Source organism: Sinohyriopsis cumingii, chromosome 15 (assembly GCF_028554795.1).
Source record: "Sinohyriopsis cumingii isolate HCF-2022 chromosome 15, ASM2855479v2, whole genome shotgun sequence".
Classification (NCBI taxonomy): Eukaryota; Metazoa; Mollusca; class Bivalvia; order Unionida; family Unionidae; genus Sinohyriopsis; species Sinohyriopsis cumingii.
Window position 1 is genome coordinate 90486652 of NC_142975.1, and position 18174 is coordinate 90504825.

Here is an 18174-nt window from a genome sequence, read left to right on the forward strand (position 1 = left end):
CAACTGGATCACCAGCCTTCGTTTAGAGTAACAGCAAGTATATATATATATTTAGGTCTAAGGAAACACAATAAAAATGTTTGATTTAACAATGACATATTTGCCTCAGGTCTGTGATCCTGAAGTGAATATTAACTGTCCATTTATTTTCTTGGCTTTTCTTTACTAGGAAATTGATTATAGAGATTTCTGCAATGGTGAAGGCAATGTAAAAACTGGTTACTATAACATACTTTTTACGCCATGTTTGAAAAAATAAATCCAATGGAAAGGTTATAGTCTGAAAATCTTCATTAAATTAAGTTAATATAGGGGAAAAAACTTTAAGCGTTCATAAATATTTTTCAGTGCTGAATAAAGATATAACATAACACTTTCTGCTGTGATTTTAATAGTTTCTGAGAGCATGAAAAATTTCTAGAACTATAATGTATAAATGTTTTCAAAAGATTATATTAATATGAGGGAAAAATCTGTTATGAAATAAACCGACAAGATCTTGTATGAATTCATGTTATCTTTAAATATGATATTTGTGTGAAAATATCTGGCAGAAAAAACAAGATGGTGCCACTCACACATACAATGTGGTTGCCACAGTAGCCATATTAAGAAACTTTTTATCGCTACTTCTGAATGGATAATTGTGTCAGCGTGTCAACATGTGTACAAAATACTTATGTTGATGTCTAGCAGGTCCTGAATGAGAATTATGGTGCTGTACAGACATCCTATAAGGCCACCAATGTGGCCATCCTGAAAATCTTGGTATAACTACTTCTCCTGAATGAATCGTCATATCAGTGAAAGACTTCTTATGTCTAGTTGGACGTAAATGAAAATAGTGCCAATCTAACCTCCAATATGGCTGTTTTAATGGGCATCTGGAAAACCCCTTCCTTGCTACTTCTCCTAGATGGCTGGTCATTTTGACATTGTGCTTTCACTAGATGACCTATTTGATGTATGGTTGGCCGTAAATGGAACTATGCATATGGTTTTGATGTCTAGTTGGTCCTAAATGTGGTTTTTGCTGCTCATAAACTGCTAATGGTATTATAGTTGGTTCCTTAATGAAACTGCTGTACAAAATTAAAAGGCCTTCTCACTTTCTATCAAGTTAGATACAATTATCTTTACCAGCTAGGATTTCTTGATCCTCTTTTTTATACATCAACCCTTCGCATATGTAGTTAGCTAAAACAGTATTTTGAACAATTAATTGCCCTCTTGCAAATACAATCCCAATTGCATGCTTTTACCAGTGTGAGAGCTCCTTATATAAGTAGCTAAGTATTCAGTAACTGAATTTCCACATCCACATGCATCAACTCAGAATTAAAAGTTGCAAAACATATACAAATTTGAAAATCTTGAGACATGTGTCACTTTGCATGGTGGGTGTTATGATTTAAATGCAACAAGGAAATTGAATTAGGGTTAATTTCTTTAAGCTGTATTCAATCATGGGGCCCTGGATTATAGAATGGTCTAGGCATACACATCACTAATCAACTCTCTCTAGTCCAACCAATGTGTGGATATGAGAAAGCTTGCCAGTAGCGTTATGTGTGTTGATTTCTTCCAATAAATATGTTGGCTGCCATGTAAAGTCTATGATGTCCTGAAAAATGGTGTTAAGCTCCATACAAGCAAGCTAAACAATCAATGATATAATGGAACAGTAGACACCATTTTAGCTAAATATGCCAAGAATTGATTTAGAGACTTGGTTAGTGATGATGACTTAAAATTGGCAAGGGATTAAAAAGATGAAAGAAATGACCTTTCATGGCACTGTAATATAACAAATGAGGAAAAACAAAAGTTTATTGCATTTGAACCTTTTGTTTTTTCAGTTTCAATTTAAGTCATAAGGCCCCTTATTTTGCCTTACCAAACATATAGCAAGTTATTACCTCAAGCCCTAGCACTAATAATGCCTCACAAGTAAGCAGTCTTTTATGAAGTCTCAGGTCTGAGTATATGTCTAGCAATACTTATGTCCAGTTTGTTTATAAAATTCTTTCTCACATGGTACAGTTTTCAGAGAGACACGATAAATTCAACAAGTGTGGTAATGAAGGGACAGACATTCTTTATTTATGCACACATCCCAAAGGGACATTGCTATGTTTGAATCAACACTGAACTGAAGAATGGAGCATCAGCTGCATCAATTAAAATATTGTGGCCCACACAAAATACTGCAAGGACTATAATCAATTTATGAGTGCAATGGGCATGAATTACTGTAGCAGACTGGAGGAAGTAATCCGAATTTATTAATATCTTGAAGCTAAATATAGTAAAGTTTTCATCTATAATCTGTGGAATCGTTTTTGCACACAGTTTGCAGGATTTGTCTTTGGGTCATCGTTTTTCTTTTTCTTCATCTTTCTAGCTCATGGTATCTTGATAAGTCTTATGGTGCCGTGCAACTGCACTTGATGATTACCACAGACAGTGACATTGTATCAAATCTTCTGGGATCAGATGATTCAATGCAAATTCCACATAACCTATCACCATCCTCATGTTTGCCATCTGACTTACTAAGTTATTTTGCCTAAATAATAATAAAAACAATCTGGTCTGATGTATTGATAGCGTTCTGAATGACCATAATATATTCTCTGTATCTACCCTAGAAAATCCTGAGTGGATCGCTGTTTGGTTTTAATAAACCAAAGTAATCCAATGAAAGGCATTTTACAGACACAAGTGTCTGTTTCCTGTATGCAGTGATTAAATGATAGTATTATGTCTTTATTTTTTTAAAACTGATGATACATATGATCACCTTCAATGTGCAATATTAGTCATGTTAATTAACGAGTGGGCAATATTTGAATTTCAAAGATAAAAGTGTATGCCATGATCACTTTAGTAGGATGATTTGTCAAGTGAGGTTATCTTTTCTGTTTGAATAAATATTGTTAACTAAACTATTTTCGCAAGTTATGACATAAGAATGATTCAAAGAAAGAAAATTCATTAAATTGAACATATAAAATGTAATACTGCAACAGAGTCTAGATGAACTATTTCTTCAGAGACACAATCCAGACTCTGTGGCAGCAAAATTATCAAATAGGACACAACTAAGAGACAATCACATTTTCAGTCACAATGGTTTGACAATTATCAATGGCTTGAATTCATTGACTGTGAAGGCAAAGTGATTTGCAGTTACTGCAAAAAAAGTTCCCAAACTGTCACAGATTTTAAATTCTACCAGTGGACTTGTAAGTGTAACTGACAAATTCAGGATTTAATCAAGCAAGTCTCATGATAGTATTATACCTAATAAAGCAAAATGTAGCACAGTATATTCATGACACTTAGGCCAGCATGTACAAAATATTCCTCAAGTTACAGTTGCTAGCACTCCACTAAGAAATGTCATTTTATAATAAATGAAAATGTAATGGAAAAAAAAATCGATAAAGTGATTGCACTCTTTAACATAGCCTACTACCTAACTCAATAATGAAAATGATTTGGTTCATTATATCTTTGTGTTTTATGGAATAAATGCATACATCTGATTGAATTTTAGGCAAGAGACTGAACTTTTGGGTTAAGTTAAAATGTATGTGGAACAAATGCATTTTCTAAAACTACTTGTATCAGTGTGCATTGTGACTTTTCTTTAAGATAACTCTAAATGGTACTGGGTATATATCATTTTCTTCAACTGCACACTGTTGTCTTCCATTTGATTTGATGACTTACAGCTATACTATCTACACAGTAGGCCTCAACATCAGGAAAAATTATGTATACTTCAGTTACAGCTGAAATAAGTTTTGCATTAGTACCTGAATCAGACAAGAAAGGTTGTGTTCTGGTGTGTGAATAGAAATGGCTAAAAGTAATATAGACAAAAGCCATAAGAGTACACAAGTTACATATGAAAACCACCAATTCACTTGCATGTGTGGCATACAAGTTCAAAGATTTGCTTCATGTTTATTTGTGTACACACATTGTTCAACTCATAAGATATTTTAAGAGCTATTTCTCTATTGTATGCATAATTCATTTACAAATGTGATTAGTGGGCCACACCGAAGGCCATACTATTAGTTCACTTGGCAATATGGTAACGTCAGCTGAAAAGCATAATCATCCATTAAAAGAGCATTATGATATGAACATTAGGTATTTAGGACATATAGATTTTTCTTTTCCAAATGGAGTCCAAGTAATTATTGCCCAATCCAGATATAATTTTGTACACAAGTAAAGAACAAAATAAGATAAATCTTCATTTATTTGCAATTGACAATACACTTCTTAATGAATATACACTTTTGCATTTATTTTGTATCACTTGAATAAACAATATTTCTTTCAGTTCATTTTAAACTTTTATTTTATATCACTTGAGTAAACAATATCTCTTTCGTTTCATTTAACACTTAGAAACAGGTTCTTCCAGTTACAATAATCAACTCTGGAAACAATAAACAAACTGGAACTTTTGACCTAATTATATTACATTTACTAGGGTTAAAACAATAAATTCCTTAACATAATAAATTAACAGTTCCAGTTAATCAAACACAAAATCATCTTTTATACAGGGTGTGAACTGTTAATATTTACAGGATAAAGCTTATAGTTTCCAAATTGATTGAAGCTTACATGTTGCAGTTGCTGGCACATATCTATTTCCAGCATGGTTTGCATACATTCCACCTTTAATAATTTTGTTACTTCCCTACCCCACCCCATTCAGTAACAAGTATCAAAAATCAGGCTCATTCTAAGGCAAAGTCTGTAACTTGTGTACCACAGTCATCAGAGAGACAAAGATGCAAAACTTTATGATGCCTGTCAAAGGAAGAAAACAGTTTGTTGTTTACCCAAGTTTTGAACCAGTTAACTTGAATTCTCAGACCATCAATTGCTACAGTCCCACTAATTACAATTGTTAGGGAATAATGAGAACTCACCTTCAGTTATCTGTGTATATATATAATTTTAATAACCAAGAATACCGGATGTCTGGGAATATTATAGCATTCAATGGTAACTTCAGAACTGAGATGAGAGAATTAAACAAGCATAGTACATGACATAATATATCCATAAACTATTGACTGGGAAAAATACTACAGAACACCATTTCTGCTGGCAGTAAGATGTTGAACCTATATGTCATAAATATCAGGTTGGACATCTAGGACCAGTAATATTCATAATGGGCAGTACCCACCCCCCACCCCCCAAGTGAGAAGGGCCTGATTTGTAATCTAAGCCACCCAACCTATCACAGCCTTTATAGTACTTGAAACAAATATTGAGTAATAGTAAAACAAACTCTGAAAGTTATTAAAACCAATTTGTTATATTTCCATAACTCTGCATAGTTAACTGTACAAGCAGACTTAAACATATCAGAGCAGCAGGGAAGTTCTACAGACCAGGTGGCTCAGATAAATTTAACCCTCCCACACAAACTTTATCCGTAGAAGCCTCAGAAAGCAGAAATAACGCCTCCTACGCAAATTAATCCGCAAAATTTCAACCCAAGATGCATTTTCAGGCATAAAAAAAAGCAGCATTTTTTTGGGGGGGGGTATTGTAAAATTTGTTTGTGCCATAATGAATTATGGTGGGTTGCAATTTTATGAGTAAATTTGATCAAGACCAACTCGATACCTACTACGTGGATCATGAAGATTAATCGTGATAAAACCGTGTGGTGTTGCCTGAGCGTGACTGAAGAAATTTTTAAACTTATTTATATCCATATCGCCGTTACACCAAGTTTGATGGATATTCCTCAGCGTGTGAGTATCAACGCCATTGAAAACTGATAAAATATTACAATTATCTCTAATCACCTTTGGAATTTGCGTATATCGCTGTGTCACGTAAATCACATCGGTGTTCTTATGTCGGCCACGCGAGAATATCCTAGCTGGGTTAGTTTGCTTATCCAGCATCACATCATCGAAAACAACAAGATTATTAGCATCACCGTTTAAACTTTCCACTGATGGAGATTCATTGATGTCCGTGATAAATTCTATTGTGCCATCCTCAGTTTTATCGCTAAATTCCTTTAGTACTTTATAACATCGCTGATCATCAACGGACGGTGCAACCAAATACAATTTATCCCATTTTAACCATCGCATAATCAAATTTAGCAACAATTGCGTTTTTCCAGAACCAGATGGTCCAATGATTATCATTCTAATCGAATTTGGTAATGCCTCGGTGTGCTTTACTTGCTCGCGTTTTTTTGTGGCTGAAAAATCAATTACATTCATGTTATTAGAATATTATGGATTCATATTGTGTTAAGTGTCGCACTCGAACTGCTACGCTAAATCCAATCGAAGTCGTTACGCGCAACAACAGGAATGCAATCAAGGGAGAATGTGCGGTTTGTAAGACAATTAAGTTTAGATTTGTAAAAAAAAAAGTAGAACCGGAGGAGACATCGCAACCTCCTTAACAAATCTACCTGGAACTCCCTGGGCGAAATATCCCGGAGAGAAACATTTACCAGGATATAATTACTGCGGACCTGGTACAAGGCTAGATATAAGACTTAACGATAATAATCAACCAAATCCTGGCGAGGATCCAGTAAACGCTATCGATAACGCATGCTACTATCACGATCTTGCATATCGCAGCGGAGATTTACAACAAAGACATCTCGCTGATATTAAATTAATTCACGCAATAGATGCTATTCCTGATAAAAATTTCAAAGAGAAATTGGCAACTTGGTTAATAAAAGGAGCAATGAAAGGTAAATTAGTACTAGGTGCTGGTAATTTATAATGGAGCAAATATATTATTCTCCGCGAGGATTTTGGCGAGGAAAATCAGCAATTGCCAAACTTGCTAAGGCAGCAAAAGTAAAGCAATCTGTCGCTGAATCGTGGCTATCGAGGCAAGCAGTCTGGCAAATTTATCTTCCTCCGCCTAAGAAAATATCATATGCGAGTTTCTCTGTCAGTGTCCCTAATGAAGTCCATCAGGCTGATCTTATGTTTCTTCCTTACGATACCGTTGACGGAGTTACATACAAATATGTTCTGACGGTTGTTGATATTGCAAGTAGGTACAAGGAAGCGGAACCGTTATCGAATAAAACAGCAACAGATATTGCTAAGGCGTTTAGCGAAATTTATTCACGATCTCCATTAACATGGCCGAAGCTTCTCCAGGTTGATCCAGGACGAGAATTCCTCGGTGCGGTTACTTCACTGATGAAAAAGAATAATGTTAAAATCCGTCGCGGTATTGTAGGTGTTCATCACAATCAAGCTATCGTTGAGAGATTCAATAAAACTCTTGCAGAACGATTATTCGGATATCAGTACGCGAGAGAATTTATTCAAGATAAACGATCTCGCGATTGGGTAACAAGATTACCTCACGTGATTAATGCGCTAAATAACGAAGTAACACGAACAATATCAATGAAACCCGCAACTGCAATTACAAAACCAAATATACCACTAAAGCGAGATTCTACTATTCCACCTGTGCTAGGTAGCGTCACGGTCAGATATTTATATAAGGAAGGAGAATCCGAGGGTGGCAGAAAAAGAGCAACTGATCCAAACTGGAGTGTTACGACACATAAAATATTGGCAGTAACAAGATCATCAGGAAGACCAGCAATTTATTTTCTAGATTCATTAGCGCCACAACGAGGATTTACCAAAGAAGAACTACAAGTAATTCCAAAAGATACTCAATTACCACCATCGTCGTTAATGTGAAATTTAATTCTACCTAACTGAGATAATTTTCTTACTCGAGAAACTGCTAGATAAACTAAATTTGACCAGGAAATTCTATCATCGACGATCCAGACTTGACCATCTACTGTTAATCCCTGTGACGAGTGAATCGTTGCTGCGTATCCAAGTTTCCATGGCGATCTTTCTGCGTTTATCGCATCATTGACAAGATTAATATCAACGAAAATAATATCGTTCAAAACTAATATTTTTTCTTCTCCGCACGGCAAAGTAACATTAATATTTTGTTTTCTAGTATCAGCGGGCCTATAGCATAATGGTACCGGCAACGTTGGAAATTTATCACAATGAAGTTTGAATAATATTTCCTGAATAACATCGCGAACAATTTTTCTGCTAGCAACGATCAAATGATCAGGACGCCACAAAGTTAGAAAATTATCCATCGAAGTTTCGTCGATTATTTTTCTCATCACATCACATTGAAATTTATTAGGTTGCAATCGAATCATTTTTTTAAAATCGGTCAGTAAAATATCATTAGATCTATAATCAGCGTCAATTTCTTCATAATAATCTACAAAATTTCTAAGCCACCTGTGAGGAGATTCACCATCAATAGGATCAGGTTGGCCGTGATCTCCGCACATTATTACTGCGGTATTTTTTTCTTCTAACCAACTCAGGAATGATTTTAGTATAACTAAATTTACTGTGCAAATTTCATCAAATATTATAATCTTGTTGATATATTTATTTCCCATTCGAGCTGAATCCCACAATCCACCGCTGTATTTGAAATAACTGTGATAAGTACAAGAACTAACGCCACGTTGTTTTATTTCTCGCGCTAATCTGTGAGTTGGAGTTAACACTATCATATCAGAATTTGAAAATAAGTTTATTGCTCTTGTTGTTTTACCACTACCGCCAGGACCATTAAGATAAACAAATTTATTTCGTGAAATCGGATCAAACGCAGATGCAGCCGTTGATACTTCATCGCATTTATCTTTATGAAATTTATCGCAATCTTCTACATCCGCGTCCTCACAATAATCTAGAATATCCTCGTTTTTTATTCTCCAAGTTCCCCAGGAACCATCGGTGATTAAATTTTCCAATCTACATTGAAATTTCTTATTGATATAAAATGAATCCGTTGCAACCCTTACCGCGATATCGGCAAATTTATTTATCATTGATAGCAAATTAATACTCACATAAGCGAGCATCGATGATCTTAAATGAGTATACTGCGCGGATTCTCCATCGAGATAAGTGATCACTGTACCCAATTTTTCTCCATCAATAATAATATTTTCTCTGTTGCAAAATATTCCACGCGATACCGTATCGGCAATAATAAAATCCATCTCGGCATCATTGATAAATAACCTAGCGTGGCGATGTTTATGATCAACTGATCCTCCTTGAGTAAATTTACCAATTATTTTTCTTCCAATATCTTTCGCGTTCTCACAATCTGTCGGCAACCACACCTCGGTCTGCTTTCTATACGATATAATTGCTTCACTTACCGTCAGTGATATTAACATCGACGAATCCAGCATATATCTCAACAATACCGTAGGGACCCATCTTCGCTGAGATAAATGCCGACCAAACCAAATATAACAAATTTTATGCAAATTTTCAGCAAGTTCGAATGAAGTAACATGAGCGAATCCTGTCATTACAAAATCGGGTAACGGTCCGTTAATTGCCACTCTCGTCATCTCGTTAGTAGGATGACCGAATTTAGCAAAGTAATTTGCACAATCGCCATACCCAAGGAAACTTCCAGGATAGCATGCGCTCATATCAACGGAAATCATATCTTCGAAATAATACTTGGTATTCCATAATCCTCCATGGCCGTATTCGATACAGCTAAGTTGAATATCATTAAGAAATTCATTTCTTGTAGGTTTCCACGAATTTCTTTCTCTGGCAGCATGAGCAGCAACAGACGGAACAGTAAAGCAATTTGTCAGTAATCGATCTGGATTAGACGAATACTTCTCCGCGATATTTCTCATCGCTTCGTGTAATATTTCATCTCGGTAAATATCTCCGCGTGGTAAGATAAATTGATCGTATCTTTCTTCGCTAGAAAATAACCAAATCGATATTGGATCGGACTTGGCTAATAGTTTGATAAACCTAAACATTGCATCGGAACTATCTTTGGATTCCACGGGATAAAACTTAACAACACGATCTCGTGGGAATATCATTACCGACTGACTCCACGCATGTGAATTATGATCAACAATTTCGATTGGTGTTCCTCGAGAATTATACGGCGATGAATATAATATTTCACCCGATAGTGTTTTAACCGTAATAGGAAATTTAAGTTTCTTACTTAACGCAGCAACATCATCGATTGATGCGCCATCAGTAACTGTCTTTGCCCATGAATTAATTTTATCCAATCTCAATTGAGTTAGACCAGATCCGCGACGGGCATTCCTCATATGTTCGATAACTCGCTCAGCTACGCAGTTTATTATCGGCGATTCCCTCATCGCAGGTAGATTTTTCACATCAGGATTATTATTCAGCCGATAAATTCCATAAACAACAGCACTAGAAGGATACGCCCTAGCATAATAAGGACCATCAATCCCCAGCAGCAATCCCGGTTTCGAATTTTTATCAAGAACAACATTTTTCTTACCGCCGCGTACCGGATCTCGTTTATCACGAATAATCCAAATGTCATCGGGCATTTGTGCAATAAATTTTATTCCGAAAATAAATCTCTCTTCTTTGTGTGAGTTTTTTATATGTTCGATTATCTTTTTCGCTCGCTCCAAATTCATCGTAGCATCAACAAAGTTAGTTTTCCAAGTTGACCAAACATGAATCGCTCCATCATCAAAAAATTCCTTCTTCGCACTATCAACTTCAGGAATGATATATTCTGCCTCATCGAGATCAAATAAATCCATTATTATATTTTAGACAAATATCTAAATATAATGAAGCAATGCGCGTGGATAACAGTTGGATCAACAAAATCATGTAACAAATCCTGCAGAGGCGAATACTGTGGTGCTCACATATACGAAATTCGACGAGGCAACAAAGGACCACAGCGATGTTTAATTTGTCAAGTTGGCATTCGAGGAAAGACAAGATTATGTTTCTCCTGTGGAGGGAAAAAATATCGTGAGTTACGGAGATATTATGAAAAAAGATCCTCCTCGGTAATAAAATGTGAAGAAGATTATATTAATCGTTTCAAAGCAAATTTCGATTTAAACAAAGAGAATATCATATATGGAAATGAAATCAGCGATTCCCATGAGTGAATATAAATCGCATCCCATCATCGAAGGTTACGAAGCATCTGAGGATGGTAATGTCAGAAACATCAAAACAAAGAAACGTGTTGGTAGTATTTGTAATTCGGGATATCTCAAATTTACAGTCCATAAAAGAAATGAAAGAACAGAATGTTATTCGAATCATAGATTTATATTCGAATGCTACAAAGGACCAATAGAGAGAGGACTTGTTATCGACCACATTGACGGTAATAAACTTAACAATAAACTTTCCAATCTGCGCGCGGTAACCCAGAGTGAAAATTCAAGATTTGGTAATAACCGTGGATTTCCTAATTATTCGAAGACTGTTAAATCAGTGAATCAGGCAACAGGTGAGGAAATCGCGTTTACATCGATGAGTGCAGCAGCAAAACATTTCTTTATTGAACCACGATCAGTACAATTTGTGGCAGAAGGAAAATATAACGCAACATTTTCTTATGATGCTGATTCGTGGATCAAATTCTCCTATGTACCAATAATATTTGATTCGGAGAGTGACGAAGAATAATTGAATATCTCCGCAAAACAAAAAAAAAAGATTAATTTTTTGAAAATTCTCCTGGGTTTTATTTATTTTTTTCGCCCATTTTTCCCACGGATACAGATTTGGAAAATCTCACTTGCGATTTAAAAATCGGGAATCAGAGATTCTCACGATTTCACCAAAAGATTGATACTCACAGTTTCTCCTCGTATATCAAGTAAATTTCCTTTCTGATCCGTTAATTTGAAATTTATTCTTGACAAAAATCGATTATGACATCGCAGGTAAAACGGATTCATTGGTTCCTTGATTATCAAATAACCGGGAGATGCGCTAGGTGAAAATGAATACAATATAAAACCCTGATGGGCTTGATTTGACTCTGACGCATCAACATTGTAACTACCCTCTACAACATCCGCGTGAAGATAAATCGCGATAACTTCCGTTATATTAACGATACCCGGCGATATATGTCGTCCACCTTTGTCAGGATCGTTATTGTGTTTAAGAATTAATTCTGAATGTATTTTTTTGGTCCATGCGGCATGTAATTTCGGAAATAAATCATCAATGGTATCAGTGACGGATTTTCTCATCGCATCAAAATCAGAATTGGGAAATTTGAAATTTGGCAGTGTTTCCTCGGTTAATTCAAATACTCTCATGAATTTTTGTTTTTCACCCGAGTTCTTGATCAACTCGAATTTGCTAATAGGAAGAACATATTCGGCAATTGATATATCGTCGACTATCGCCCGAATAAACATATCATGATAATATTCAATATCATTTGCAAGTTGATTTAAAATTTTCACGTGCTTTATAATTTCGCTACATGAACTAGATTTATTTAGGATGCATTCATGAAATGATCCTCGCAATAAATTTAATTGTAATTCGTGTTCTTGAATAAACTCGTCTAATGTTCTTCTTACCAAGATACCGTCTATGGGGGCTATTATCCTGTTAATGTGGGTAGCGTCGAAGATTTTCACATCTGGGGGGATTTTAGGAAGAGGCAACCATGAGAGAATTCTTTCGTTAATAAAAGTGAAAGCAAATATTACCAGGTTAAATTTGTGGTTATTCATGAGATTGATGGCGCTGTGGATCAGAGGTTTGTGTTTGATATCTCCATACCATCCTTCGTCGGTTGTAAAATCTTCCTTTTTTGGTTCCGGTATTTCTGGAAGGGTTTCATCATACCAACCTGGAATAATAACATCCGATTTCTTTGGTTTTATCAGAGGTGCGACCTCGGGCCAACCTAATATATTCCTGATCGATGATTGGTAAATATCTACCACGTACGGTGATTTCACTTCTATCATTGACGATAGTGTTGGATCATGTGAAGATATCTTTATTCCCGGAGTAGCATCGCCGGTTAAATTTGATATTCTAGTGGTAAACTCATTATTCAGCTGATCAATTTCGTAACTACCGGTTGGTATACCAACGACGATCCAATCGGGTGTTCCATCGGGTTTATTTTTATTTGCAAAAACAAGTGAATTATTTGGCATCAAATTACCGAATGATTTCGATCTAACATTAGGCCAGCTATTGTAGACGCGCAATTGTGTTAATGCAATTTCGCTAACGTTAATTGGTGTTGAGAAATTAATACTAAACTCGGGTTTCGTTGAACTTAGCGATATTAACGTTGTTGTCGGCGGTGTCGTGTTTGTCACGATCTTGGCTAACTCGGACATTATTAATATTCATTTGTTCAATCTCCGAGTAAATACTAATCATTGAAGAAAATTCTAGATCGGATATAATACCGTCGTTGAGACTTTCAGAAAGTAGCAATGATAACTTCGAGTATGCGTCATTGATCTTAGTTAGTTTACTTTTGTACGAAGATAGTTTCTCACTTGTGCACGATGAGATTTTTTTCGCGATGATATTAAGAACACCCGCGATTGCTGTTGTTGACGAGATTATTATTGTTGCTACGATTGGCGCGATTGTTGTTACCGCGGATAGAATTATTCCTGCACCAGCGACCACAGCTGATACTGCGTAAACAGCAACATCAATGATAACTAATTTGCGCTGGTATTTATTTATTTTTGTTTGATAATCGTCTAGTTGTTTTCGCAACGAATCCTGCCATGATCGCGCCTGATTGTAACGGTAATCCGATGCTGTCATTTATTAGTATCCTACGATAACAATTGCATAATCATTATTTATCCAAATACTTCCAATCCCGACAAAAATTCGAAAATTACAAAATAATCCACCGGTCCTGTGGTAGTTCTATCTGGTGGTTCCAGATTGCATACTGTATCCTCATCTTTTTTTAGTGAAATAATAAAAGATGAGGGATAAAATTCGTGGATTTTATGCCACGATCGGATTCTAAATTTCGTATCAGAGATAATATGTATTCGATATATACCGGTAATTGGCACGGTGAGACTAAAATCGGTTGTGGCATTTTTAATACTCCAAATATAGGATTTTGTCCTTAACACGAATGGCACACTGCAGGTAAGATTTTTTGTTTCTACTTCCTCTGGTATCGAAATTCGCGATAATCTTCCAAATTTCATTGATGATAATTTTGTGCTGATTTCGTTGATGTTTGTTGTTAAAGTAAGAAATTTCTCATTGATAGCTTTTATTTCTCCGTGATACACTGATGGATCGAGTTTCTTATGTGTTAGTTCAAACATTTTATTGATATTGTCGTTAACTTCCTTAATGGTTTTTTTTGTTTCTTCATGTGATTTTATATCGACTTTATGTTGCAATAACATATGAATTACTTCGAGATTATCTTTTATTATTCTAATCGCTTCGGAATTTGCATCATTTCCTTGAGATGCGTTTATTTTCTCGATATCTTCGTTGATTTTTTTTATTTTCTCGCTAAGATCGTCATGTGATGCTTGATCGGCTTTCTTATTTGATGCGGAGGAAGAATCGCTGGATGTTTTTATATCCTCGTCAAATTTTTTGCTAAATTTAGCTAAAGCATCCTCAAGTTTTTTAAGGTCGTTATTTAGCCTATTAAGTCTTTTTGTCATTCTATCCTGAAGATCGTCGTGTAATGCTTTATCGGCCTTCAGGGGTAACTTCGCTATAATATCGGCGATATCAGCAATAGATTTTAATACCATCTCCGATTGGCGAGTAAATTGACTAATGTGATCGCGGTATTCGTCTCGCTTAATTATATCAGTTATTTTAACGTTGCTAGTTTGTAATCGCCCTTCTGTATTTTGAAATACAGCAACTTCACCAGGATCAACTTCTGACAGCGATAAAAGATTGTTAATATCGCTCTTGGTTGCAAACTTTGATGTATCGATGTCGACTGCGTCTTTTTTTTCTTTTCTGAAGAGAGATCTACCGTAAATGTCAACCATGATATTTATCTACGGTATATTCAAATAAAATTTTGCGATAAGGACGAGATGATTTTGAAATTGCATCAAGGACATTAATTGACTCCGGGCCGCATATTGGTGGATCTGCTAATGTTTGTGTTGGAAGTGTTGAATACCAAACCGAAAGTTTTAGTTTTGACACATATTTGATAAATTCATTTGGCGGTGCTAATCCGTATGAGTCGAAGTAAATGATTTCGCGAGGATTAATCGCGTAAGCAACCCAGTGAGTGCCAGGACCAGAATTTTTATCGAGGTTTATTATTCCTGTCTCGGTAGGATTTGGTTTATCTGGTAGTTGATCTCGCATAAATACGCCTCTGAAAAATTTTATTTTCTTTTTTTTTGCTTCACTGATTAAATCTAAATTTGAGGCTGGTAGGCTCGACTTAGACCGGATCCGTACGGGGGTCGTCTTAGGTAAAGGCCTGATCCTTGTTGCGGCTGCAATAATTTTGCGAGAAGAGAGGGGAAGAGAAATCCTCCCTTTTTTTTGCGATATCTTCCTCCGACGACCTTTCTTCCTAATGCGGAACCTATCCCTCCAAGTGCACCTAATCCTACTGCCTTTGCAATCATGGGGGCCGCTGCAGCTATTAATCCTGGAATAGCGGCGAATAAAGGAAAAATACCACCTACTTTGATCATATCTCTGATTGCGCCTATCGAGAGATTCAAGCGAATACCAGTATTTGCTGATCTGGCTCTGGTGAAATGTCCGTGTTGATTTTTAGTTAACGATAGTTTGTTAGGTCCACCGTGAAGTTGATTACTTTTCAAAGTTAAACTTAAACCTCGTCGCGCTGTTGTTGCTGCATGAAGTTTTTTCACCTGACCGGGGGTCAGAGTTACGCTGACGTGATCGTATGGCATATTAATAATCACTTTATCTAAATTTAGAATTTATCACATGTTCTCTACGGGAGCGTCGATGACTCTCATTCTTCCACTAATACCTTCTAGGATCATTGTTCTATCGCTGAGAATAACCGCGATTGCTCTTGCTGGTCCTCCCGTGTTAATTCTGGCTTTGAAATGAATATCGACAACCGACTGCTTTACCAAATCGAGATGTTCCAGGGAAAAGTAATAGATGGGATAGAGAGTATTAAAATCTAGTTGTGATATTTGCAATCCGGTATCAATATTTTGATCACGTCCCATAAAACTTAATAATCGATGATACGCGCGTGCCGTCGAATTGTTCTCAAAATCGATGGCTATTTCCTCGGATGGCTCCTGTTGGCCATTTATTCTCAACGATACGTTTGTTGCCTCTAATCGATCGAATATCATGTTACTATGTAATTGATCGTCTCTGATCATGCTTTGCAGAGCAACAAAGATATGTCTAGGTGCGGAAGAGCCTTGCTGTGACGCAATTCGCCAAGTAAATATTCCGTCCAAATTAACATTTTCGTTGGAGTCAGTCATTGTTGTCAACCAAGACATGATGGATTTTCCTCCTTGATTCATAAACGACAGTAATTTTTCTTCTATGATCATTGATGGAACTATTGCTGGCATCCACAAGGTAATTTTTTCAAGGACAACTTTACCAGGATCACCAGGATCTCGCCAAATGGCTCTGTCATCATTGGCATCTCGAACGAAAGATATCGTATGCTTCGCTCCGTAAATAACTTTTCTGAAATGTCTGCAAAATCCAAAAATATGAGATAATGGAATTGCACAGGAGAATTTTCGTTCAGCTCCCTTCAACATATTTTTTCTTATGGCAAATCCAAGATTGTAATTGCCATTGGGGGCAATCATCGCTGAACGAACATCAGCGGGTTGGCCAGCGGGGTCTACCGGTCTACCAATATCAAATGGTAAATGTTCAGGGTAGTTGGAATTATCCTTGGCAAACATCATACTAGGACCGGCTGATCTGGTAAAATCATCCGAGTATCTCGCTAGACCTATGATAGTCGTTGCTATATCAACGTTGTTCGTAATTGATTCAATCTCTCTTCCATCAATCATGTAAGTGGCATTCTTGAATAATGCCATGATACCATTATTGACAAACCCAACACCAAAATCCGCATCGTAGTTGGTACCATCAGCTGCCTTTACAATTTTACCAACAAATTCGATATACGCCTCAGATGGAAGAAAATATCTTGTTGTATCGTGGACTTGAATTTCCTTTCGATTTCTTGAATCTGGCTCAACTACATCGTACGAGAAATACTGGAAATCTCGCACTGATGTATCCCTACCTACTGGCTCGTCCATATCAAATACTTCATTTGACACTTGTGCGAACATTTATTACTAATAATATCGTCTAAAACGAAGACCACTACCTGAAACAAAACTTGTATTTACAAGATTTTTCTTAGCAACATCCTGTGCTAGATTTGTATTAGCAACTTCCTGCGCTAGATTTGTTATAGCAGCTTCCTGTGCTAGATCATTTATTTTTTTATTTGCCGCATCATTTATGGCCTTACTGACTTCAGGTGGCATTTCTCTGGTAATAGGTAATTTGACGGGTTGCTTTTTACGTACTAAATTTAATATTTTATTTTTGATAGCGTTGAAGCCTTTACTGGCCAAATTACCGATACCAGAAATGGCAGTCTCGCCGATCTTTCCTATCGCTTTCAACCCAAATTGCTTAATCACGGGTCCAATTTTAGGTATTACTCGCGTGACAAGACTTCCAATGATATCGCCAAATCCATTACCGTGAATATATTTGTATACTGGCAATCGAGAGTTTACTATGCGGACCTGATTAGGTCTGCGTTGATGTTTATGAATAATCATGTTATTTCAATTGTATTGATTTAATCGATGAGTTCATCGACAAACTCCTTGTAAATGTGAGAATCGATGATACCACCACGGAATAATCGCTGACAAATATCTGATGCTTCGTTGACTATCTCACGGGAGTTATTTCCAGCTCGCTTTCCTCCGATTAATACTTCAAGGCGAGATACATCGTTGACAACACTGTCAGGGCAAACTGAATATCCGCTTCCTGTTTTTTTTGTTTCTGGAGATTCCAATGACGTTACGTAGAATAAATCGTCTGACGGCGATGAAGATTTCTTCTTCTCCTCTGATGATGACCCCGGCGATGTCCCTGACGATGTCAGTGGTGAATATATTTCTGGTGGAGATGGGGGAGTCCCAGCCGGGTGTCTTTCTAGTTTTTTACCCTCAGGATCGTATAA